Here is a 25,555-nt window from a genome sequence, read left to right on the forward strand (position 1 = left end):
CACACCTAGACATGAAACAAACTTGTAAGTACGAGGAAGCAAGAAGCAAGAAGCATGCAGGCATCCTCAAGCGCATGTGGAAATGGTATTCTAAGGATATTGAAAAACTTGCAGAGGCCTATAGCTTTGGTATAGTGGCTGTTAAAGTGTTACATAAAAAAAAAAGTGAAAATATTTCAGTGTGTATACAGAATATGAAAGTAGCTGCATTTTTGGGCCCTTTTGGCCTTGGTAATCAAATGTTTTTCAATTGAAATTGCAACAAAAATAAAGTAATATATATTGTCACCATCCAAAACACACACACAGTACCATCAGTTGTCGCCCATATTGCCCATGGACACATGGATAGATAGTACTGATGTCTGAGATATCCATGGGGGGGTCATGTATGGTGAAAAAAAAAGCATTCTTCATGTTACAAAATATGGGTGATAAAGAAATTAATGACCCTAGCCCAGCCTCCTTTCATAGTAATTTGTAATCTTTCTGAGACACAAAAGCACCGTAACTGACAGCCTCAGTGCTGGTTATAGGAGACAACCTCATTGACTGGACCGCTCCACTGAAGGCGGGCTTGGGAGAGCCTTTCACTCCGTTATTTACGAGTGGGCTGGGAGCCAGTGCGTCTTGTTTAACAACCATAGCCACGTGTTCTCTTTGCATCCATGGCCAATGAAGAGGCTGGGGAAATCATTTTCTCCCCGTCTCTCTCTCTCTCTCTCGCTCACACACACACACGGTGAGTTCCAGCCCCGGACAGAATTTGGCAGTGCCAAAAAGACATTGAATTTCGCTCAAAAGAAAAAAAAGAAAAGAAAAAAAAAGGAAAAATAAACATTTAATACCAGCTGGAGAAGCAGAGGCAACTGTTTAGATGGCCAAATCATTACTGTGTGTATTAGTTTCCTTCCAGAAAAAAAAATAAAAATAAAAATCACAGGCATCTGCCATTGGTTTATCATGTTAATTAGGCAAACTCTGACAAAGAGAGAACAGAATGACCATATTCATAATTGTGGCAAAGAAGTTGAATGACTAACTAGAGATGGTAATAAAAACACACAATGTTGCGTCACCATTCAGGAAAAGTTAAGGCTTTATTATCTCTAAAATAAGCCTTAAAATGGTAGCTTTTGGGTAATAGAGGCAAGCTTATTCTAAAAAGTTTGATTATTAGAATCTGCGGTGGTTGTACTGGCAAAATCCCTGATGTGAATGTGTGCAACTGTGTGAATGTGTATCCGGGTATGGCTGGAAACGAGCAGCGATGTTGACTAACCCTTGGTAAATAAGGGTACAAAAAAGCAGTCTTGCGTGTGAAGGAGTAGATGGGGCTCAGCTCTCCCTGTCACGAATACTCATGTCAGGGAAGAAAGGTAGGAGGGCACATGTATATACTGTAGAGGGGGAAGAGAGGAGACAGGGAGGCCAATACTGCTGCTAAAAGGCAGACACTCCCATCTTTATGCCTAATGTCTCCCTACAGCTTGAGACAGGCGCATAAATATTAACGAGGGAAAATCATTATCAAGTAGGGAATAGTCATGAAGGGACTTTCCTCTGTGATAAGTCTGAAAAGAAGTTCAAATTATACCTTATCTAAAGAGAATCAATCAAAGTACACATTTCTGGATTATGAACAAGGAGTCACTCAGTAGTACCAGGAGATATTTAGAGGATTTTTACTACAGTATGGAAACCTTTGATAAACTCTCTTACATCGTGGCAAAGATGCCTCTAAGTGCCGTTCCTCAGGGAAACTATAAGAGACTCACTGACTTCAAGATGGTATTGCCCTGTATTACTGTTACTGTGCATTGAAATATTATGTATGTGGGATGCGGAGTAAGTCATAAGAAATGACCACAATGGCTTTTTTCCTTGTTTTCCTCCTCTTTATTATTTTTATTATTGCCTTATTTATTTATTTAGTTAGTTTACTATATTGTTTTTGCTCTGAATAAAGTAAATGAAAAGTTGGAACTTCAGAAGTGCGTTGTTGATTGGCACTTCAGTGTATGTTTTTTGTGCTCCAAGGCTCCACAACAAAAAAAATAAATAAATGTTGCTGTCACTCATAATAATGAAATAACACTCTCCCTTCTCCCAGTCAGAGATTTCAGTCAAATAACTGCAAGTTATGAGGAGACATCCTCATTCAGCTGGTCCATTGTGTGTTCCCTCCAGGCCCAGACCAGAGTGCACAGCCTTTTGATTGAAAAGCTGATGAGTCTGTTCTGCTCCATATTTTAAGCTCGAGTCTTAACGGCTAATTACCTTGTCTCAACACTGAAGCCACCTCTGATAAGAGGTATGAGTTGCTTCGAATGAAAAAGAGGAACTGTGTAGCACACCACGCCATAATTAAACCTCAAGATAGTTAGGTCTTCAGGATCTGGGATTAAACTGCATGGCTCTTGAAATTGGGCGGCATGCTGTTATATGAAAGTCACACAATCACTTTTGAAGTGAGACTGAATTCACTTCTTAGGTTCAAGACTGTACTACAAATTACTATACAAATAAAATTCAGCCACATTATAAGGTTTTATGGTTATTCAATAAATCAGTGATGAAAATCCAGGAACAATATTAGCAACACATGAAAAGCTTCCATATCTACAAATAAGAAATAGGGCAAGTGATTTGAATAGGCTCCTGAAAATTTGAATCCATTGAATATTTCATGCTTGGCCCTCAATATTTTTGCTTACGTTAACATAATTCAAACTGTACTTTTTTTATCCTATGTTAAGCACACTCACATTTCCAATGCAGTTTAATCTCTGAACTCTGACAGGATCAGCTGATGTTTTGCGCTGAGTAAGAATGGTAATGGAGATAATAACCCATATCCATGAGCAACTACTGAATTGTTGGACTATTTGTTTAACACTGCTGCTATGACAATAAAAGACAAGGCTCTCTGTCGCTCTTAACATTCTTCTATTTCTCTTCCCACCACTTACCCCGCTGCAGTCATTCCTCTCCTCACTAAACCTAGCTGTACCTTCAAGCAAAGCATAAATAATTCATTGTCGGAAGCGGACACAATGAATACCAATTCCCTCATATTGCCCAGCACTATCATCAAGGCTGATTGCACTACCTGAGGTCATTTACTTCATCGGTGGCAATGTGTCTGCAATCCTAACCAGTCAGTTCAGCCTGCTGACACTGAGGTTAGCTGGAAGCCTGGTAGACTGACAGGCAGTCCCCTTAGACTGACACGCAGTCTGCCCAGGTGTCATGCCTTCCTGCCCGCATGATGACAAGAGGGAATTACAAAATTACATACATAAGGGGTTGAAATTGTTTTAGGTATACGGTTAGACTTGTCGGTTAAGTGCAAATTTCATAATCCGATCATGCCAGGATGCATTTAGGCTCATCAGAGTTGAGATAAACGTGCATACTGGAGATTTATCCACAAAATAGTGCAGGCTAGCATCCAGCCCTGTCGGTGCATTGAAGGAAAAGCGACAAAAAATAAAAGCCTAATTCCCAAAGGCAGCAGCCACGTTTCTGCGCCTATTTAGTTGCGTTCTAGAGCTTGTAGCCAACAGTTATAAAGAGATTAAATCTGCATTGCTACATCGATCGATATCGGCCAGTTCTGCTTACATGAAATAAACCATTGGTATCAGCCCCCAAAAAAATCCTGGTCGGAACATCACGACTGATTAGTGGTCTATAGTGCCTCCAAGGCAGGTCTAAGTCAATAGAGAAGCCAGATTCTTGAACTGCTGATGTGATTCACTAATTTACTAACCTCCTTCCAGACTGGCTATGTCAGCTACAGCACCTGAGGCCCCTTTGACTCAGACTAGTCTTGGAAGCATTATAGGTAACATAATTATGAGATGTTAGGCTATAGTAACTTGACAAATAGAAATGCACAGAAACAATATGTATCCTCTCTTTATAATCTGTGTAGACTGATGGTCTAACGTTAAGCTGAATTAAATTTAGCTAGCTAGCAAGCTAGCAGTAGAGATGTGAGGCAGCCAGGCAGCTTGTTAGCTGGTTGGGTTTGAGCAACCAGCTAGCCAAGAAATGATTGCTATCAAATAAATAATGTTCATGTGAATAGTTTACAATACACATTTCCATGTCTGGAAACATTTCTGTATATGTGCTCTCCCACCTGTACACCTAACAACAGTGTCAAGGACTGGTAAACTAAAATATTTACCTGGAAAGAATAATGTTTACCGGCCAAAATAATTAATACACAATTTTCACAGAAATGTTATCGCTATTTTGTACATGGAATCAGTACCTTGCGAAACATGTAATAAAGAAACAAGAGCAGCTTTTAACTTAAACCTTGCTCACTCACTACACAACGGATCAGATTTGTAATTCATTATGAAGTGGACTTGCCACATGGGAATAATGTTTCAACTAACTTTACACTAGTTAGCCATCCAGGCAGTAGAGAAACAGAAGTATAGACTGTACCGCTTGGTGTAGCCAATCAGGAGCCTGTGTGATACAGAGCCACTGTTTTGCTTGATTGGCTCATGGTTAGAGCGAGTGTAAGGTGGTTAGCAGGGACAAAGTTTGAAAACAGGCATACAACAAAGACTGTATATAACCAAGGCATTCAAATGTTATCTCAGAACTTACCAGGCAGTGTGGCAGGTGTCTGTAGTTGATTTATTCATAGAAAAATTGATAGACAAAATATTCATAGACAAATTGATCGACAAATTTGACCAGGTGGGTTGTATTTTCAGACCCTGCCTAATATTGTGAATAACTAGCAATGCACACTTCCGCATGTGCTTCAGCCTGTAAGTCTGCCAATGACGATGCTGTATTTTTATTTGTTGCAGTATTTTCAAAGTGTTTGGTTATTATAATTGTTTTATTATCTTCAGTACTCTCTATTTCCCTTATTCTTATCTGTCTTACTCTCTGCTGTGAGGACCTTAAAAGCTGAAAAATTCCATCTGATCTAATCTAATAACAGACATTTTAAGTGTAAGAGATCACAAGCGTGCACTTGAGTCACAAAATCTGATCTTTAGAATCAGATCTCAAAAACTGCTTTGAAATGCCAAGTGTGGCCATGGCCTTAGATACTCTCCCTGCAAAAGTAAAACATGAGCATAACACATTCAGAAAGTGACAATCCTCGAGCTCGATCGATATAGATGACATCATGATAAGCAGTCATTGCTGTGCTGTTTTTGCACTGCACTTTCCAGAGATTACTTTTTGCATTCAAACATTCAAGTATCAAACATTAGACAAGACCTACAGTATATTCTCAAAGAAAACATATGTGTTTGTAAAACTTTGTAGAACGAAAAATGTCAAGTCCGGTTCTACATATTGCTTGAAAGTGTACATATTGCTAGTGTTCCTGCTCCTTATTTCTCATGCCCGAGGTCCCAACATGACCTCTCCATGTGTCAGCACACACTCACTAGCCAAAAGAGAAGCAACAGCTGTCCATTAGTCAGAGGGTTCAAAGAGCAGTTCAAGTTCAGACTCTGCATCAAAAATATAGATGATGTCCTCTAGGCCTGTATGTCAAAACTATGTTACCTTTAACACACAGTTCTTTTGTAATCATGCCATCTTTGAAATCCAATTTAAAGTTAGGTGACCTTATATGATCACAACTCATGATGAAAGTAGCTCCATTGTCCGGCTACCTGTTTCCACAAATACTGGGCTTGGCACTCTGACTGCTCATCTCTGTCTGGCCCAATTGACTGATGGATTTCCAAACTCTGCATCAGCCAAAGCTATTAAGTGGTCTGCTGGAGCGAAATGACTTTACTGTTCCCAGAGTGCTGCATTAGGCTCAGCAATTCCTGCCTGCTATTGTCTAGGGCCACTGTGACTAAGTTAATTTCTTGCCAGACAAGCACAAACACTTATGCCGACACACACAATAAATAACAAAAACGAAAAAATGGAATCATCCGAATGGCTCTGTTTTCTCATTTTGCTTTTAGCAAAGATTTCGGTCACATGAGGTGACCCATGCCAAATGAGTTTCCCCTTAAGGAATCAGAGTGAACAGCCTGCTCTCTTTATGCTTAGGCATGGTTGAGGCTATGGACCAATAGTAAGTCCAAAGCCATTGTATAATAACTACCTACCGTTATGGATCATTCGTCCACTATCTCAGAACATGGATTTCACGCAAGGCTTGAACCATTCAGAAATGTTTAACCTAGTCCAGCGAGAATTCAAAATGGTATAGACTATTTACTCCAGCCCACAGTCTGCCTGGACAAAAATCTGGCCCTTGGCCAAATTTACAAATTAATGACCCTTAGTTGCATTCTGTATAAAAAAATATTGACAAGCTCTATAGTGTGGGTGTATCAAAGCGTAGAAAAGGAGGAAAAGGATGCAGACACTACTTCCGCTCAGACCTGCCTATTTTTAGTCTGCATTATACCCAGTCATATCTGAGTCTTATGAGATAAATCCTCCCTTTATATTCAAGGTGACAGGCTGGATGGCCCAGTCATCTTCTGGCACTGTATGATTTAAGTTTGCCTGTCATGGTTGGCCAAACATGGTGCTGATTCCCCAGTCCAGACACTGGCTGTGGCTATTTCCCACAAGGCCTTGTGAAGATGCAGTGGACATGCAGTACAAATAATGGAGCCTAAGAACCTTATAAAAGAAGAGATAGGAAGGCACTGACTTCATGTTCCATTCTGATTAATGGAACAGGTAAGAGAAACAACTTTGTTATTGGGATAGGTAATAAAAACTGAATATTCAAATATTAATTCATGGGGATAACTGCCAGCTTTTGTAATTAGGCCATTAATACATCATTAAAATTTTAACACAGTGGAGGTAACCATGCAGCGCTCAAACATTTGAGTAAGAGCTGTGGCCATAGAGAAGCTGCTATAAAAGGTTGTGGCGTCATTTAAAAAAAAAATTTAAAAACATCCACACTCTAATATTCATTTAGCTGCTTTCAGTAGCAATTATGTCAACAAAAGCCCAGTGTGACTAATTTCTACAAAGTAAAGGACAATCTTGTTCAGTGTGAGGTAAGTTGAACAGAGTTGTTGTACCATGGCTCCACAACAACTATATTGAATCATCTCAAAAAGCATCCAGCAATTTCTCCAAGCGAGGAAGGCGGTCCTAGCCAAACTATCATGACAACATCTGTGCAAGCTCCTTGGAAGTGTGAAAGAAGCTGAACTGATGAACCGTAAGTGATTCTTTTTTATCAATAATGTGCTTTAAGCTTTATAATTTTTGGCATGCATTATATATCTGAATATTCGTTTAGACTGTGACAGGCTGGATGGCCCAGTCATCTTCTGGCACTAAATGGATTTGGGCACATCCCTAATTTGTTATCAGGTGTCTAGATCCCAAGATTTTAAATGATAACCCTACAGTGTTAATGTTTCCTTAACACATGTTTCTTGGCAGGGAGGGAAGGTGAAACAACATTTATAAAATGTGACAACAAAACTTCAGAAACCAATTCCAGATTACATTTTTAGATGAGATGGCTCACCCCACCTATCTGCTTTTGGGAAAACACTGAATACAAAGTAAAATTAATAAAATATATTAGTGAACTTAAAACTTAAAATAACTACATTTATTCAGGAGCATGATCAGTGGCTATGCTACTTACACGCAACAATGCGACTATTACCAATTGTCTGAGTAAGACTATAATGCAATTAAGCCATTTGCATGATTCTATAAAAGGACACCTCCCCTAATAATCCCGTTTAGATGACATGTGGTTATTATGAGTACTGTGTTTTTGAGCTGGCACACCTGACAGAACAACATGAGCTCTGTCACCAACAGGCACAACTTGATCACACTTAAAGAAGTGTGATTGAGGTGTATGTTGTAACTGTGATTACACTTACTACGACTAAGAGCATAATTGCACTAACATAATCGAGAGTATGGTGTTTACATGGTTCCTGTTTTACTGGCATTACTGTCTCAATCTTATTCCTATCTAGGGTTGTCAAAAGTATTGATACTTCGATAAGTATCGATACTAAAAATTTGAAACGGATACAATACTCATTTGCAACAGTATCGATACCAGCAGTGCTTTCTCTTAATGAAAAATCAAACATATTTCTCCACCTCCACTAGCCACACACACACACACACACACACACACACACACCCTGCACCGCTGCCCACAGCCCCTCCTCTGACTAGTAGCAGTCAGCTGGGTTGTTGCCTCAGTCAGCAAACAATGCTACAGAGTGGTGCTGATGAAGGGGGGTAACACGTCAAACTTGGCGAAGCACCTTAAGGACCGACACGCCAGTCTATATAAAGAATTTCGAGAGGTTAGCGAAAGCTCCCGTTTCAACATCACTGAAGCATTAAACATTTATCATTAACGTACCCTGAACATCGTTTTAGTTTAGCTAGCAAACCAAGTAGGTTTGCCAGATGCCCAGTTTTCGCCCGGACTGTCCGGTTTGTCCGAAGGCTCGACCGGACGTTGAAATGTCCGATTAAAATCATTCTGTCAATAATAATCCACTAACTCTAGCCCTGCTGATTTTTCCCTATCATTGGTGGGTATCTGTTGCTTCAACAAGCTAAAAGTGTTCTGATAGGCTGATGACTAGAGCAGGGGTAATCTGCTGTGTAAGTGCAAAGTTTTGAATGAGTTTTATCGGGCCTACGTTATGGAGAAGCGTGCGTCTGTCTGTCCGTCCATCTGTCTCGTTTGCACCGGGATTTCCCCCTGCGTTGTCGGATATTAAGGGGCTAGTTTGGGTCTCTGTGTCTGTGTTTTTTTGCTTAGTTGCTTACAGTCTATGCTGCAGAGGCCAGGAGGCAATATGATGTTTCACATGCTTGTGCAGTATAAGCTCACTCCCTCAATAAAAAAGAGCAAATCATGACGGCGATCGACACCTGTCAATCAAAAATGTGTTGTTTTATCTCAGACAACTTTAAAATATTGTTTTCATGTTAAAATTATATTTTAACATGAAAACAATATTTAAAAAAAAAAAGATTGAAAATTGATTTTTTTCCCCCGTGGTATCGAAAATGGTATCGCATATCGATATTTTCCTGGGTATTGTATCGAAGTTAGAAATTCTAGTATCGTGACAACCCTATTCCTATCACATGTTTTTGTGTGCATGTAAAAGTGGTCATTATGTTTCACATTGGCTATTCTAAAATTACATCCATAAAAAGCTGTAAACCCAAACGCATCGGCCTACTGTAAAATGAGGTCAGCCTAAACAGTAGGTCTTCACCCCATGATGTGAATTTAGCTTAAACCGACACATTTCCAACCAGCTGGCTTCTTTGAGGAAATTAAGCTTTGGATAATGTACACCTGTAGTATGAATACCTGTAGCTGTGGATAGATAGAAATGTAGACCACTAAGTCAGAGACAAAAAGGAAAGTATTTAACTGGAGCAAACTGTCAAGAGTTATTAGTCACATATCTTGCGTTCTCCTCTCCATTGTGGAGAGTGGGGTCTAGCTGCAGCGCTGCTCTGTCTGGGGTCTTATCTGCCTGCGGAGCGCGGAGCTCAGCGCTGCCGTCTCTATTGGCACGGTGATGGAGGGAAGGCCTGCCTCCCCAGATAAACACTCCCTCTGTTCTCCCAACAGCCCAGCAGGCTTCGTGTTTGCTGCAGGTGTCAGAGAAAATGCTCCCATACCCATTAGACTTTAACACTGCTGCTGGTGACAAGTTGGCACCTCTGACTGGAAACGACTACAGATGGGGGAAAGCGATGAAGAGAGGGAGGGAGACAGACAATATAGGAACAAGATGGAGAGAGGGGGAAAACGTTTGACTGGGATAGATAGGAAATGGCAGGAGAAGCAACGGGGATACAACTGAATAATGACGATAATAATTATATTTGCCCAACATATTTCTTAACTAAGTACTGTAATACAAAAACAAAATTATTTTAAAACAATCAACAATAATAAAGGGAAGAGTTGCACTTCTGGCTCTATTAAGGCCAGCTCAACAAAATACAAATAACACAAGAATTATCAACAACAATAGGCCTATTATCATAACAATACAAAAAATCTCTCTCTCTATAAGCTTGAAGGCCCACTCGACAGTTCTGTGGCTGCTCTGCACACCAGCAAATTGAAGCCAAAAGGACAACTGATACTGCTGAGTTGCAAAATTTAACAATCAAATTGAACTTCCTCAGAAAACTAGAGCGACCGAGTCTCAGAGAGTGAGAAAGGAATTGAAACGTGGAGGAAGTCAGGCTCAGAAAATTGGGCGAGATGATGCGGAAATGAAAGACTAACGCAGACAGGCTGTAGTAACCAGCCAATGATGCTGGTTATTTCTGCTGCTCCAAAAAATGTCACCAGGGGAAAGCCTTGTCTCGCTGAATATTCAGCAGCCATATTGTTTCCAGGTGGGGAGAGATTGGATACATGGAGTCCTAATTGAATACAATGCCTCCTAATGAATTTCCTTTTCAGCATCTTTCCTCAGAAAATAAAATTATATCACCCATGAACACTAATTTACACTAGCGAAAGACACACTCAATAAAAAGGTAGAAAACACTTTGGCACACTGCTTATATACTGCTTTTGAGTTAATTTAACATGATTTTGCAAAAGGGAGTTAAAACAAATCTGTTGTTTAAGACTCGGCAAACCTAATGTTGGAATCATCTCATGAAGACAAACAAACTGTCAAGAGCTAGTTAGTTAAACAGAAATGAACCCTGAAATTACTTCTGTTCATGTAGAATGAAACGCCTCCCCTATGAAGAGATCTATTGATTTTTACATTTTTAATGAAAGATGAGGTGTTGCTATGCATGAGAGGAAAAACAAAATCTTGTAACTCTGATGCCAAGTATTCATCAACAGACCTGCATGGTGAAGGTGTGCCAGGTCACCAGCCCATCTGTGGGCACTGAGGCCATTGTCAATGTGTGGACAAATATCCACTTCAGTGCCACACCACTCTTCCAGGCAGGGAGCAGGACACTGAGCTGGCAGATTAGACCACCTGGCCCTGCCAGACTGTCAGCCTATTTATACCCAGGACAATAATTTAGACCAGGACTGGCTAGGCCGGCCCAGAAGCAGAGACACACAGACCCAGAGGGAGAGAGCTCTATGTGAAGTTCCCATGGTGAAGAAAAAAAAGAAATGAGCAAATGGATACTGTGATGACCTTCCGGCTTCTTTTCCTCTGTAAGGCTTTCCCAGAGGAGTGAACTAATGACAGTGTCCTTCACCTGCTGTATGCTCCTTGAGTCCAGCCACATGAGAGAAACGTCACAATGTCTAAGGGTAAAACAAATAAATTAATGTTTAAACATGACCTGGATTCTATATATATATTTGATAAAGTGAAGATATATCAAGGCTGAGGCTTTAGAAGCCTTTGATTAAATATGTCATTTGAGGGAGATATTTCTAGATGAGAGCTTGGTACGCAAAACAGAAATATTCTTTCCCTTTGACAATGACACTGTGGCCTATATAAATGCTCTACAGACTGCAACAAAGCCTATGATTAGGCACATGTCAGAGCTTGACTTGTCTTGCTGTCAAAGTTGGTGTCAGACATCAAAAACAGTAAAGCAGAAATCCAGCAAATCCATGCCATTCAGGACGAGTACAACCTTGACAGTTTAAAAACCACCTAAGCTCTATTGAAATCTACAAAAGGACATGCAGCATATCTAGTCTAGTGGCCCCTGAACAACAGTGGGCATGAACGTAATAAGCTTTGTCTTATATTTGCTCTGCAAACGCTGCCAAACTATAAAAGTAATAATCATATAATTTTGCAGTGAACCAGATTGCAATTAAAGCAGGCAGCGAGAGTTACTTAAATTCAAAAGCTCTAAAGACCTCTATTTTTTGCTGCTGCTGCTGCTGCTGCTGCTGCTACTGACATTTTCCCATTAGCGGCACGAGCATGTAATTTGGTGGCACCAATATTTCGTTTCAAAGAGCGTTTCACATGGTAATGAACATGTCGCCAAATGAAATTAATATGTCACTGTGTTTTACTGATTCAATAAAAGTAAAGAATTCACTGCAATAATAAACTACATATCAGACCCGTTATCTCAGTTCATGCACCCCTTGTGACAATTTTAGTTTTGCTGTTAGTCAATTTTCAGGAGTTTTTCAAATATTTCAAGTTGTGAACTGAACTATCACACTTCATCCAACAGCATACAATTTCATTCTCATCCAAATGATACAACTAAGATCGATGAGTCACAATATCACATACTGAAACTAGAAATAACCGCCTCGCGGTTGTATGCCTCCGCCAATAAACTTTGTTTTATCATTGCAAGGACAGTCTTTATTTATTGAACACTAGTCCATACCCAGGGATGCGTGTGCCACAACTACGGCAGACTTCCGGGGATGCGCGCGCCACAACTCCGCGCAGACTTGCCAAAAATGCGCATTAACAGCGTAAATTTGGGAAAATGGAAAAATCAGCTTCATCAGTCCCTGCCTATGCCAATGCTCAATGCCCATGTGCAGTTTCAGATTGATTGGCCAACCCGTTGAGGAGCAAAATGGATGCAGACAGACAGACAGAAGGACAGAGTTTTCCTCATTTTATAGTAGGATATAATTAATGTGATTATTAGGCCAACTTAAAGGATTTTGGTGTCTGCAAAAGTAAGTGACAGCACTTCCACCGTTTTTGTAGAATGACCCAAGATCGTTTTCTCAGCTACAGTGGTAAGCAAAACATTATGATGTCACAGTGAAGTTGACCTTTGAACTTTTGGATATAAAATGTCATCACTTCATCATATTATCCTATTAGACATTTGTGTGAAATTTTGTCATAATTAGCATATTGAGTTATGGCCAAAAACGTCTTTTGTGAGGTCACAGTGACCTTGACCTTTGACCACCAAATTCTAATCAGTTCATCCTTGAGTCCAAGTGGACGTTTGTGCCAGATGTAATGAAATTCCCTCCAGGCGTTCCTGAGATATCGTGTTCTCGGCCACGGCTATCGTCGGCACAGAGGCATAAAAATCTACAGGGTGTAAATCCATTTTGTAGGCATGTAAAATAAATTATTATTCTAATGTTATCCAGAACTGTAACGGTGGTATTGTTGACTTGTCACTGAAAACAAACACAGCCACAAGCACCCCAGGAAAATAAATAAATAGGGGAATGGTCTGAGAAAATAATTGAAAATGACCATTCCAACTATGCTGCATTGTACAACCCAACACACTTGGGAAAAAAACTGACTTAAATTGAAAAAAAGTTTGGTTTGAAAGTAATAAGCAAGTTTATCGATAAATTTACATATTTGCAATGTAAATATGTGCATTTTATCACTAGAGAAAAATGCACACAGCTGTTGGAAAGGCACAAGACTGTACAACAGGTCTGATAGGAAAAGGTCAGGCAGGAAAGGTGGATGATTTCCAGTTAAGTAAAAGGTGAGAGAATTTATATTTACAGGACCCTCCTAATGTCAGATAGTTGTGAGCAGTAGGCAAGTTAAGCCACGAAAAGGCTACTGGCCAACTTTTTTTTGTTGTGTTTTTGAAGTTTGATTTAAAAAAAAATACAAATAAAAAACACTATAGGCTACTTAAAAATGCCTGGCCCTAAAACCTCATTTATGTTCAATTTAAGATTATCAAGAAGAACATGTTTGATTCTCTGGAGTGACAAATAGCCATTTTAGGAAAATTATTTATCTGTAGTTTGATTGTGCACTGCTAGAGAAATATTGGAAACCAAGGGCAATCAGAGGACCTCCAATTGAAACACAGACCAAGAGCTGTGGTCAAAAAGGAGGTGTGATGTGATATATTCAAAGATATATCAGCTTTTGAAGGGGAGTAATGATCCTAAACTATCAGGCTACTCCCACTACACACTGCTTGCCTTCACCTGCTTAGAATATTACCTGTAGGCCTTAACATCACTTTGCATCAAAACTAAACCAGACGAGAGGTGGAAATGGCAGTAGAAAAATACACACATGGTACTTGACAGAAAATGGCTCCATCATTTTGATGAAATACAAATTGACAGCAATTCAACCGGTCTGTAGAATGTAACTCGACAATATAGGTAATATCCTCTCGATTTCAGACAGTAGTGTCTGTGTCGCTCTCGAATGTCAAATGGCTGCTCCCGGTAATAACCAGCAAGAGGTTGATGAACATTCACTGCTGAGTGTCTCTGGCGCTCTCTCTCTCTCTGTGTGTGTGTGTGTGCATATGTATAATCAAGCTGCTGTGTAGAGTCAAGCAAGCTGCTCTCAGAGACTATCTAAGAGAATCTCATCAAAATACGCAGACATTTTGGATATGATTTAGAGAAAGAGACGGGGGAGACAGTGGGGAAGCTCTTATCACATGGATGTTACAGGTGGCTCTAATAGGCGGTGACTCCTGTTATTTAGCGGCTGAACAACCAGATACTCAGAAATCCCTAGCAGTGACAAATGGTTTCTTGTTCTGGCACAAAGTCCTCAAGGAGCTGCATAATTGAAGCAACTGCTCTTATCAAATCTTTCACCTTGAAAGTTTTCCTCAAAAACTGCAGGAATGGAAGTTTCTGTATGCCCAATTAAAAAAAAAAAAAAGGGGAGTTTTGACCGATTTGCCTCCTTGTTGGGCATTAAAGTGGGACATTACACTGTCTACTGAGTATCACATCAAAATCTAGTAGGTGTAAAATTAGAATGAGGATTTAATCAGCGACCAGCCAATATCTGAGTCCAGGATCCCAATTTCTTTACATAAGGCAACATAAATCATTTTTGAAGCTGTACTGAAAGCAAAGCGAGTTCTAGATAATTGCACTGCGTTGCTGCTTGGCTGAAAGCCCCGGAAACCTTCTGACTGTCTCCGGACTCAGAAAGGCTTGGCATGACTGACCCAAAGACCAACCGGGAGAGGGAGAGAGAGAGAAGAAAGAGAGAGGGAGAGAAAGACAGACGTTCTTAAGTGATGAGTTATATCTCTGTTATATCTTGACTAAGGCAAGCCTGGAGATTGTCAGGAGATTGTCAGGGCGCTTCAAGGCTCTGACCCTTGCACTCCTTACTTTTGGCTGGCTTGTAACGTTGGTGATCTAGAAACTGAAGCTTATTCTACTGCTGTGCTCATTTTAGTCGCTCTGTATAAGAGCATAAGCTAAATATTCAAAATGCCAATATAAAATGAGAGGAAACAAGACAGAGAGCTGGTCGTCATCCTCTCCCTTCATTGTCAGTCCCCCTGCTTTTGGGTAATTCTCTGTGACTGAATCGTGCGAGGACTAGGACCACCCACTGAGGTTTGTCAGGTCTGATTTGTTCTGCTTTGGGTGAACAGCAAACTCAATTCTATGTAAAAACATGATATAAAAGGACTATATAAGCCACCAATGTACAGTGGCTTAAATAATTAGCATATAGTGACTGCCATATAGTACTCTTTACTACTCACAGGCTATATTAACACAGTGCAGAGTAAAATAGGATTTTACCTTTTTTTTTTACTCAAGTTTAGTGCAATTCCTCCTCATTTGACAAGGGTTTCTGCTTATTTTCTGTACCATGGTTGATTTTTTTCAGAATACATTTCATTTCTGAGCATGAAGTTCAACTCAAGATTGATGCAACTCAAAAAATACCATTAGCTTAGACGTCATTAAATTGTTTGTTCCTTTCAACACTCTTGGCTCACACCAATTTAGAGGTACAAGGGCAAACCACTTAGTGCCACATTTGAAGAATAACTTGAATTAGACCTCCCAGGTTGTAATCAAGCATGCAAGGCTCCCACTTTCTTCAACCTCTGACCATGTGATTTAGCCAGGACTCCCAAGCAGCCAACAGTCACTGGAGACACAGGTCAGGGTTCTGCTCTGCCCAGAGCAACAGAAATGTGGGCAAATATTTCACTAAAAGATTTTGTACACCATAAACACATTTTTAAAACGTAAAAAAAAAATGTAAGGAAAAAAACAAACACAAACATTTTAATGGTCTTGTATCTGGCAGCAGGACGTGATAAATTAAATATTCATTCATTCATCAGGCATTATGTGCTCCATTATCACAATAGTGGCACTGGATGCTATTTCAATACAATAACTTTCCAATGACACACTCGGGAAATGTCCTCCATCTTCTAATCCTCCAGCCAGCAATGCAGCAACTCTCCAGACTGCTTTATTGAAAGTAAACCATATTGCAAAAGGGCAATTATCAGCAGCATGGGATGCCATTTGACAATTTTCAATGCGACAAAGAAAATGATTTAATGTTATATCTATGTCCATGGGAGCCACATAGGAATGGCATCATGACAGTGGGAATAACACAGAGCCATGCACTGCCACACACTGCTAACCTGAGCCCACTACCTATGGCTACAGTTACAGTTGTGACTTTTGTCACCGGATCACACCGGCACGCATTATGTGACAGACCAGAACTCATGAAAATCAGATGTTGGATTGGATCTTCAAAACCAGGTATGGAAGCGGTCAGGCTCGCATTGGGAGAATTATACATAGTATGGATGCAATCCAGCCACAATACACATACAAGCAATGTAAAGAGATGAGAGAGACAGAGTGTGAAAACGTAATGCAGACACAGATTTGAAACAATAAAACCACAGGAGACGCATTACATTTTTGGGCCAGTGTGGACACACAGTGATGTGATCTCATAAAATCCCATTTTTAGAATTAGATCTCAGAAATCATGTTGAAATGACAAATGTAGCCATAGCCCATTATAGCCAGGCCTTTAGCACATTGATATGCCTTGACAGAAGCTGCACACTGGGTTGATGTCTTCTCCCCACTAGCTGCACAACAAAACAGCAATGCCTGTTCAGTTCAACTCAGCTAAGATGGTCACTTGAATACTGATTCTAATAACTGATCAGGCTGTCAGCCTAAAAGCCTCCATGTACATTTTTGTTCTGCCATTCTAATCAACATCAGAAATTTTTCTGATGTGACATTCTATGATTTTGACTAGGTTAGGCGTTTAACGAATGTAAATGAAGTGATATGTCTTCACTTGCAAAATGAAGACTGACGACAGATAATTGCACTGCGGACAGAAAAATCTGAAGCACCACATTCAAACTCGTAGGACTTTAATTTGTGTATGTGGCCAAATACAGACACAGAATCTAGAGGGAGACAAGTATTTGACATGCAGCCAGCATCTCCAATAGTTAGTAGTTCCTAGGCACCAGGCAATTAGAGGAGGTGGTGCTGCTGTTATCTGCTGCTGAATCTGAAGGAAGACACATTCCAATATCAATAGCCTGAGAGGCAAAGCTATACCTGAGCCTATGGGACGATGAATAACAGTAGATATCCTGCACGCAAAATACTTTAAGCATTGCTTTAGTCCCTTGTACTACTCTCTAGCGACGGGCATTTTGACTTTCACTGAACAGTTTCAGATCTTTCATTTTAACGTAAATACATTATCGATCCCAATCCAGCAGTCAGCACCAAGAATATTTTATTTTTATATTTTCCTGCCAGTTATGAAGCTAGTTTTATTCTATCACTATGTATCCCTGTGTACTGTGGCAAGTTTCTTAAATAAGGAGAATAATCTTTGTACCAATTTGGAGAAAGGAAAGAGACTAGGGCTGCATGATACTGGAAAAAACTGACATTGCAATTTTTTTTTTTCTGCGATATATATTGCGATATGAAAAAATACAGGAATTTTCACCAAATGACTTGAATAGCTCTATCAAGCCTTGCCCCTTTAAGAAGGTGGCCTTGTGGGTAACCTGCACGGGTGACGTGGTAGGAAGTGAGTGTGTTTTTAGCCGCAGCCAGAGTGAGTTGCAGGATGCTAAGTGAGTAAAGTTACCATAGTTAGCGGGAAAAGAGCTTAGAACGTCACCGAGAGGCCGTGCATTATGTTCGCTGCTGTACCGAAATAAAGTGCCAGTTCTCCACTGCAGAGTTGGTCCGGACTCTTAGTAAAAAGCTTATTACCAGCTACGAGCCAGGCTAAGCTAAAGTAGGCTAGCACAACACCAGAGGCTTCCCAACTACGGTTCGGAGCCGCGAAAGCTGGAAAAGTAACATACGCTACTCTTATAACAAACCCTTAAATCTGTTATAAATATGTTATATCAGACAGACTTCTCTTGTAGATTAGTCATGGAAAATGAGAACCGTGCGAGTTTTCCTTTTGTATCAAGCAGCAAAAAAGTTGTAGCATGAAGTGTTTGAGTTAATTTGCCTTACTTGACATCGCGCGTCCTGCGATGTGACTATTGCGCATGCGCACATCGCGATGACGATGCTGAAACGATATATCGTGCAGCCCTAAAAGAGACTATTAAAATGAAGGAGAAACACTGAAAATACAAGATTGGTGATAAATTGCTGAATTTAGTTGAGCTGACAAATATTTCCATTGTTGACTAGTACGTCTCCTGAGGGTGTGCAATCAACATGTATTGATTCCTAGACAAAGTATTCTTTTTTGAATGTTGTGGCACCTAATCTGATGCTACGGTGAAGAGAGGTATGGCAATAGTGGGTCAGTGTCTTGCTCAAGGCAACATTGAAAAAGACAATGCATGGCAAGGGGGTTCATACCTGTGAGGGTCCAGTCATGGAACAGTTTCTCTAAGCACCAGCCCACCCTGCCACTGCAAAGACGACACCGCATCCGCGTGGCTTCATCTTGGAGCCTGCAAATAGAAAGAATAGAAATTCTCCATATGGTTCAGAGCTATGAAGCTATAGCAGTGACAACAAAGTCTGTTATAATATGATGCATTTCAGTTTAGGATGCTTCAACTCAGCAGTTGTAGTCTAAAGTGGAAACGCAGCCCTGAAATGATGAGAAGACAATGTTGCTCTAGTCCCAGTACATTTGAGTGAGGAGGACAAGCTCAAAGAGAGTCGACCACAGCAGACTGTAGAGGATTGTCCTAAGATAAGCAAAAGAAGAATCATATACCCCCAAAGAAACATTATTTTCCGGGCTGCTCACTAATTAGAGCCAAAGGATGGAATGTAACACACAGCTCCACAGTCCGCTAAAATATGCAGAGCTATTTATTGCAGCATGAGAGTGGGAGAACAACTGCATCTTACAAATCGCTGTGGACGCGGCAGGAAGAAAATCCTTTCAGGGGATTAAAAACAGTTCAACTTATTTTCATTTTCCTCTTTGTTACCCCGTCACATTGGTTACATCTCCAAAGGGGGAGTGGGTGTTGAGAAGATATGTGTTTGGATAATCCTACAAATATGCAGGCTGCTTCCTCACATTTGTGAGAGGGATCACATTCATATTCTTACAAGCTTATTGTTTGTCCAACATTATTAGACGCTATCATCTTTATTAGCTATTAGCGGAAGCAGGAGGCAGCCATGAACAACACAATGGCTATCCTCTATTCACTGTTACAGCCAGGACTCACCATGCTGGACAATGAGAGGGACTTTTTCAGAATGCCCAGTACTGACCAGGGTCATACCATGACGCCTCTGCTCCGCCCCGAATCACAATCTGCACCCCTGCCCGCCCATGCAGTCCTCAACATCCGGCTCTCAGTAGCAAAGAAACCATTAACAGTAATGAGAATCGATGGGGGTGTTAAAAGTATTGGCAGTCCAGCCCAGAAGCTGCTCTCAGTGCTGTCTTTATTAGTCTGGAAAAAGAGCGCTGGTCTCCAGCTTGCCAGCTCTAAATAGGAGTGCATTGATCAGAAGGTCAGGGCAGGCTGAATTCAACTCTTTAATTGTCTGTGTCACTCCTCATTCTCACTCCAACAGCTGTCAATTATCTCCCAGGTAAGCTAAGGCCAGCATCACTCGTGGCAGTTCACATCCAGGCTGAGGTCTGAGGCTGAGAGTCATGAGCAGAATACAGTTGACACAGGAGGCAGGAAAATGAACCATCACTGAGTCGGCTATATCCTGCAATCACACTCATCTTCTTCAGCAGTGGAGAGCAAGACAGAACAGATTTCCAAATTTAACAGAAAACAGATATTTGACTTCTAACAGAAAATGCAGCACACCTATTATAAATCCTACATATCCAGTGTTCAATTATCTCATCTTGGCTGTATTTTCCTATACTCTACTTCTCCATTCCTTTGAATTCAGCTAGCACTAGAGAAGTGTTTCCCTTCATCAAACAAGTACAGATTCTGTACCAACCCAAAGCCTGCGCAGAGATGACATATAGATCTAATTAATTAGCAGTTTATTAGAATATGATCTCAGCTCTCTGGCTCCCTAGTTGATCAGCTGTCTGAAGTACTGCTTATACAATGTGATTTATTAAAAAATGCCATAGAATGTGTTGTCTTCCGATCATAAAAAGATTTAGCTATATAGAGTATATCGCTATACATCATTGTATGGCAGCACACAACAGAATATGTCTATTGGCCACCATGAGAGGCAGATGATAGTTCAAAGGATTGACAATAGGGATTGTCCATTGGCCTGCAGCCAATAAGATGCTGACTTGGGCCAGTGGATCGGTGAGCCAGTGCCCAAAAACAGGTGATAAGCCTTAAGTTCAAGTTCACTATTGGCTTTGTAGTAAGTATTCAAAACAATATTACATAAAAGCATAAGACTGAAAGGCACAACTATAGTAGGCTATTTCACCAATGCAAGGTGCTGATGAAGAGTTTCTGATTAATGTATTAGCAATTAATGTATTGCCATGCCTGTAATCTTTGCTTCTCAGAGAGAAGTGGAGTGGACATGGTAGTGGCTACTTTACATTACAAAGTGAAGTAAAAGGCTGCTTATGTTGCTGCGGTAGTAACAGTTTCTTTGGGTTGAAAATGAATCAATCCTGTACTGTTTGTATTGCTTGTCAAACAGTCACTGCTCGCAACAAGAGTGTTTCCCACACATAGACTTTACTTGGGCGGGCCGCCCAGGTATATTAACGGCTGCCAAAGTATATTTGGCGACCCATTTTAGCATTTTTTATTTTTATTTTTTTTATCCTTCCGAGAGAACGACGCCATCCGCGATCGATTAACTAGTGGACAATCTCCCCTCGCTCTACCCCTCCAGGGTTTCCCACACATAGAAAACTTTGTGGCGGGCCGCCACAATATCAGCACTGACCGCCACAAATTTTCTTTTTTTTTCACTATTTAATCGTAGAACTGCATGTAGCGCGTTGATTCGCTCAGCCCCTAATTGCTCCACATGATCTCTCTCTCTCACTCTCTCTCTTTCTCTCACTCTCTCGCTTGCTCTCTCTGTTGCCCCCCCTCTCTCTCTCTGTTGCTCACTCTCTCTCTCTCTCTCTCTCTCTCTCTCTCGCTCACTCGCTCTCTCACCGGACCCGTCTGTTCACCTCCCACTGCACACGCATGAGGGATATTTTTTTTCCATGCCAAGAAGACGGCCGACTGAATTCCCGAAAAGAAGAACTAACAGTTAACGTTACTCAGAATACAGCTGAGTTTCCGAGATTAGCAGCTGTATAGCCTAGCTGCTAGTCAGTATCCACTGAGTGGACCGATAACGTCAATATTAACTTTTTAACTCTGACTCTGAATGTTTGCTCCCTCAATCCAGATTAATATTGAAAAATATTTTCAAAGAAGGAAAAGGACTGGTCCTGAGGAGGAGCAGGACAGTCTGGACCAGAGGAGCTGCTGAGCAGTAAAACAGAGCAGATAATAATATCAAAGGCTGTAATTTAACGATGTAAAGATACAGGAGAGACTGACAGCACAGAGAGATGTAGCAGGGCAGAGGGGCAGAAAAGCAGATTTCTCTGTAAAAGGGGTCTCATTTCTATTCTTCACCTTGTAGACAAAAGCAAGCAACAAACAGAACAGTGTAGCACTGTTTATATTTTTAAGTTATGTTATCTTTGACACAAAGTACTTTAGATATATACAGGTTAGTTATTTGTTTGACAAATGGAACTATTTAAAATGGAGTACATTAGATGATTTTTCAGCCATCCAGGTAATGGGATCCTTTATTGATATTAGCCTATATATTGACAATATAAGAGAATACAAGAATAAAAAGGCACTCCCCCCAGTTTCAAGACAAGTCAAAATCATTATTTTCCCATTTATTCATACATTCTGTTGTATATTATGAACTGTTGATATCATACATTTTTATAATCATAAATGGGCCTACTGAGCCAATGACAGCATACTTGGGGCTAGTAGAACTCTCACTTATTTGCCCATCCAGGAAAGAGGAAAAAATCCTTAATGTTGTGTCAGTTTTTACATCTCTGGCTCCAACACCGCTCTGAGGGAGGAAAACCAGTCAAATCCTTTCGCACTTTAATCCAGATGTCTGGCTGCTTCATGCTCACAACTCTGTCAGAGTTGTATCCTGGCTTTAGAGTTGGAGCTGTTTCAAATGCCTTGGCAGCTAATCAGCCTCCATCTTTCATCAGACAGAAACTCTGACAGGGCTAAGCCTATCTTTACAAAATCTTCTAGAATAAGATTGTTTCAGTTGAACAGTAAGTAAGTTTTTGTGTTTGAAAAATGTCTTTGGGAAAAATCAAACAAACAAATCTTAAACAAATAAACAGTAGTCCAGTGTGTTGAAAAATCCAGGCAACCAGACATGCTGCAGATTTTTTCCAGCTGTCAAAGCGGTAGACGGAGGATTATCCTGAATAATATTCTCTAGAAATCCTAAAAATAAAAGCATTCTATAAATAAAATCAGATAGATAAGACAAATAGATAGCAAACAAACAAATCATAGGAAACCTGGGACACAGGGAAACACTGGCAAAGGTTTGTTCCAACTCCCATTAGCCTGAAATATGTAGATCTCATTTATATTGGACATGATAAACAAGGGTATGTAATGATGTTGTTACCACTTTTTCAAATTTATGCCAAAGTTCTCATAAGTCATCACAACTGAAGGTTCAGTTCAACCAACAAAATTACATCCCATTGTGTGGCATTCATCTCTATGAAGAATGTGGCATTCATCAGCGTAATTACAGTCAACCTGGCTGAAAAGCTCACAGCACTAAGGTCATCCTCACATAATCAGGCAATCAGTGCAAAACAAAACGCAAGCACAACTCACACTCTTGTTCAGCTGATGAATTTGAAAAGTCATGCAAGTCTGAAAATTGATTCTGTTTGATGAATATGCTGCACTAAACTATTCCCTGTGCTGGATTAAAGGATAATTATTTTCCTAGTTTTGCCAGCATGACGATTGATTGTGTTCAATATTTCATAACTTACTTCACTGTAAAGCTGATATAGCTTCAGTTCGTCAGGAATGCTGCTGTCCAATACACACAGGGCCAACGTAATCTCCAACAGTTGAAACACAAAAGCGACTAAAACACGTCCTTTCAGCACAATAACACTCACACTACAGTTAAATATGTCTTTAAATAGCTGCAACTGAACAATTCTCATGACATTTCAGTTATAACAGCCCATTTGATACTTCTTTCGTTTTGCTCACACACTTCCTTGTTTAGCCCACTTTAATGGCTTCCTGTTTTCTGCTGTGTTCAGGTCATATTGGAGAAGTGGAAGAACAGGCTTTTGTTGCTTCAGCTCAGAAGCATTCTTGACGTGTTTTTCTAGTTGGAACGCCCACATCCAGAATCATTTGTATTTCTGAATTTCAGATCCACCACAAACAAATCACAGCTCAGAGTACTTGAGCAGTTTAGCTCATGCTAGTTAAAATAACACATCCAATTCTGCAATATACTCAAGTTTCAGGCAATGGATAATTGGAAATTGGATGTAGGCAGGTCCCATTGCGGTATTGCAACTGTTGGAGATTACATTGGCCTTGTATGTGTGTATTGAACAGCAGTGCTCCCGGCTAACTGAAGCTACGTCAAGCTCTACAGTGAAATAAGTGATGAAATTTTGAACACAATCAATTCAAGAAAATAAGGGCCAGGTTGAAAATAACCAGAACTATTCTTTAACATGACGCAGTGTGCAGCAGCCTACTTGTCACCTTCAGTACAACAAGCTGCTTCGCCAGAGCAGTTTTCAGACTTACTGGGGTATGAAATTCATTTACTTCACACCTTTCTCAGACTTCATCTAAGATCAGTGTCCATTAAGATCTGATGAGAATATTTACTGTACAGCATGGACCTGCCGCGCTTTCAGCTGAAAGCCATGTGGCCTAAACTATAGACCCCAGGGAGTGATGCTGGAGGATACTGATTTGGAGTTGGCTGGTTAGACCAATTTCAAGGGAAATTCAATCTATCTCTGGAAAAGTAGGCAGTATGGCAGGTCAGTGTTCAGGACTAAATGGAACCTGTTATCTAGCACTAGGCTATGCCCTGAAACCAATGCAATGCGCTTACTTTTATCCTAGGTGTGTGCTTAAAGGTCAGTGTGAATTTTTCATTCATTTTCTGTCTCTGCATGCGTATATTATATCCCATGTGGCACTTGGAGTATGAGTTTGCTGATCTATTTTTTATCAGTGTATGCTTCCTGGGAGGCATACACTGTATGCTCCAATAATGTCATTTCAGCTAGTATATTCTTGTCCTGGGAAGGTAGGAGATGGTTAAACTTCTGTAATAGATTTATTTTTAACTATTTTGAGTGAAGTGAAACAGAAGCTGGGTAACATAAGACCTCTAGAGAGGAGGTGAACATAATTAAGTTGGTATGCCAACTAAATGTCTTCATCTGCATGATGTGAATACACCATCATTTAGACTGATTCTGTGGCACAGAAGAGGCATTCAAGTGATAAACTCTCACCTATGATTAAAAATACTTTCCATATGCATTAGCCAGACAAAGTAATGACAAAAAATGTATTTTACTTTCATCCGCTCTTCACTATTCTATTATGAATTTTGGGGAATGAGAATTAACAAAGCAGAAAAATGGTTTTGCCATTTAGGCTCCCCTCTTATCATCATAAAATAAATTAAATTGGAAATTTAACCACCTGAGGACCATCTTTAACCACCTGAGAAGCACCTGGGTCTTCCACCTCTCTTTCCAAATTCATAGATCACTCCATCGCCCAATTAGAGGACTTTCATAATAACCAGTGAAAGGCAAATGAGAGAGGACTTCTTTTCCCTGTTGTGAGGTTTCTATAATACTAAGTGGAGGACTGAACCACATTTCTTCAGTTGAATGGTTGAGACAGACAATTAGGCAAGAATATCAAACTCCTCAAGGAAAATTTGAAGAACAAACTATTTGAAGGTGAAGTAACAAAAATGGAAGCTTGTCTTTTGAACCTGTATTGATTCATAGTCCAGTTCCTATTTTTGTTCAAGAAACAAATAACAATCATGCGAGAGAAAAAATACTTCCCGTCATGCTGTTTTGTGGAGGGCAGATATGCTATGACTAAAAATATACATGCATGTTTATTGATTGGCTCAGACGGCACCCTCTCACTGCCTGCCTTTTCTTTCTTTTCATTCCCAAATTCCCTTGAGGGTCAATAAAACATCCTATAATGAGAAATGTCACCCTTCCTCACCCCAAGAGGGACAAAAACAATTTCGTTCATAACATGGGAAATG

General features: G+C 40.2%; 1 protein-coding gene across 1 annotated transcript in view; it reads right to left on the reverse strand.

Annotated features, from left to right (window-relative positions):
* enox2 (ecto-NOX disulfide-thiol exchanger 2) overlaps nucleotides 1–25,555 on the reverse strand; it is a 168,888-nt gene that overhangs the window by 136,594 nt on the left and 6,739 nt on the right. The window contains exon 2 of the mRNA XM_071900279.2: nucleotides 18,620–18,714. The gene's annotated coding sequence lies outside the window, so the exon portion shown is untranslated. The remainder of the gene's footprint in view (nucleotides 1–18,619; nucleotides 18,715–25,555) is intronic.

The sequence above is a fragment of the Centroberyx gerrardi genome, chromosome 16 (genome assembly GCF_048128805.1).
Source record: "Centroberyx gerrardi isolate f3 chromosome 16, fCenGer3.hap1.cur.20231027, whole genome shotgun sequence".
NCBI classification, from domain to species: Eukaryota; Metazoa; Chordata; class Actinopteri; order Beryciformes; family Berycidae; genus Centroberyx; species Centroberyx gerrardi.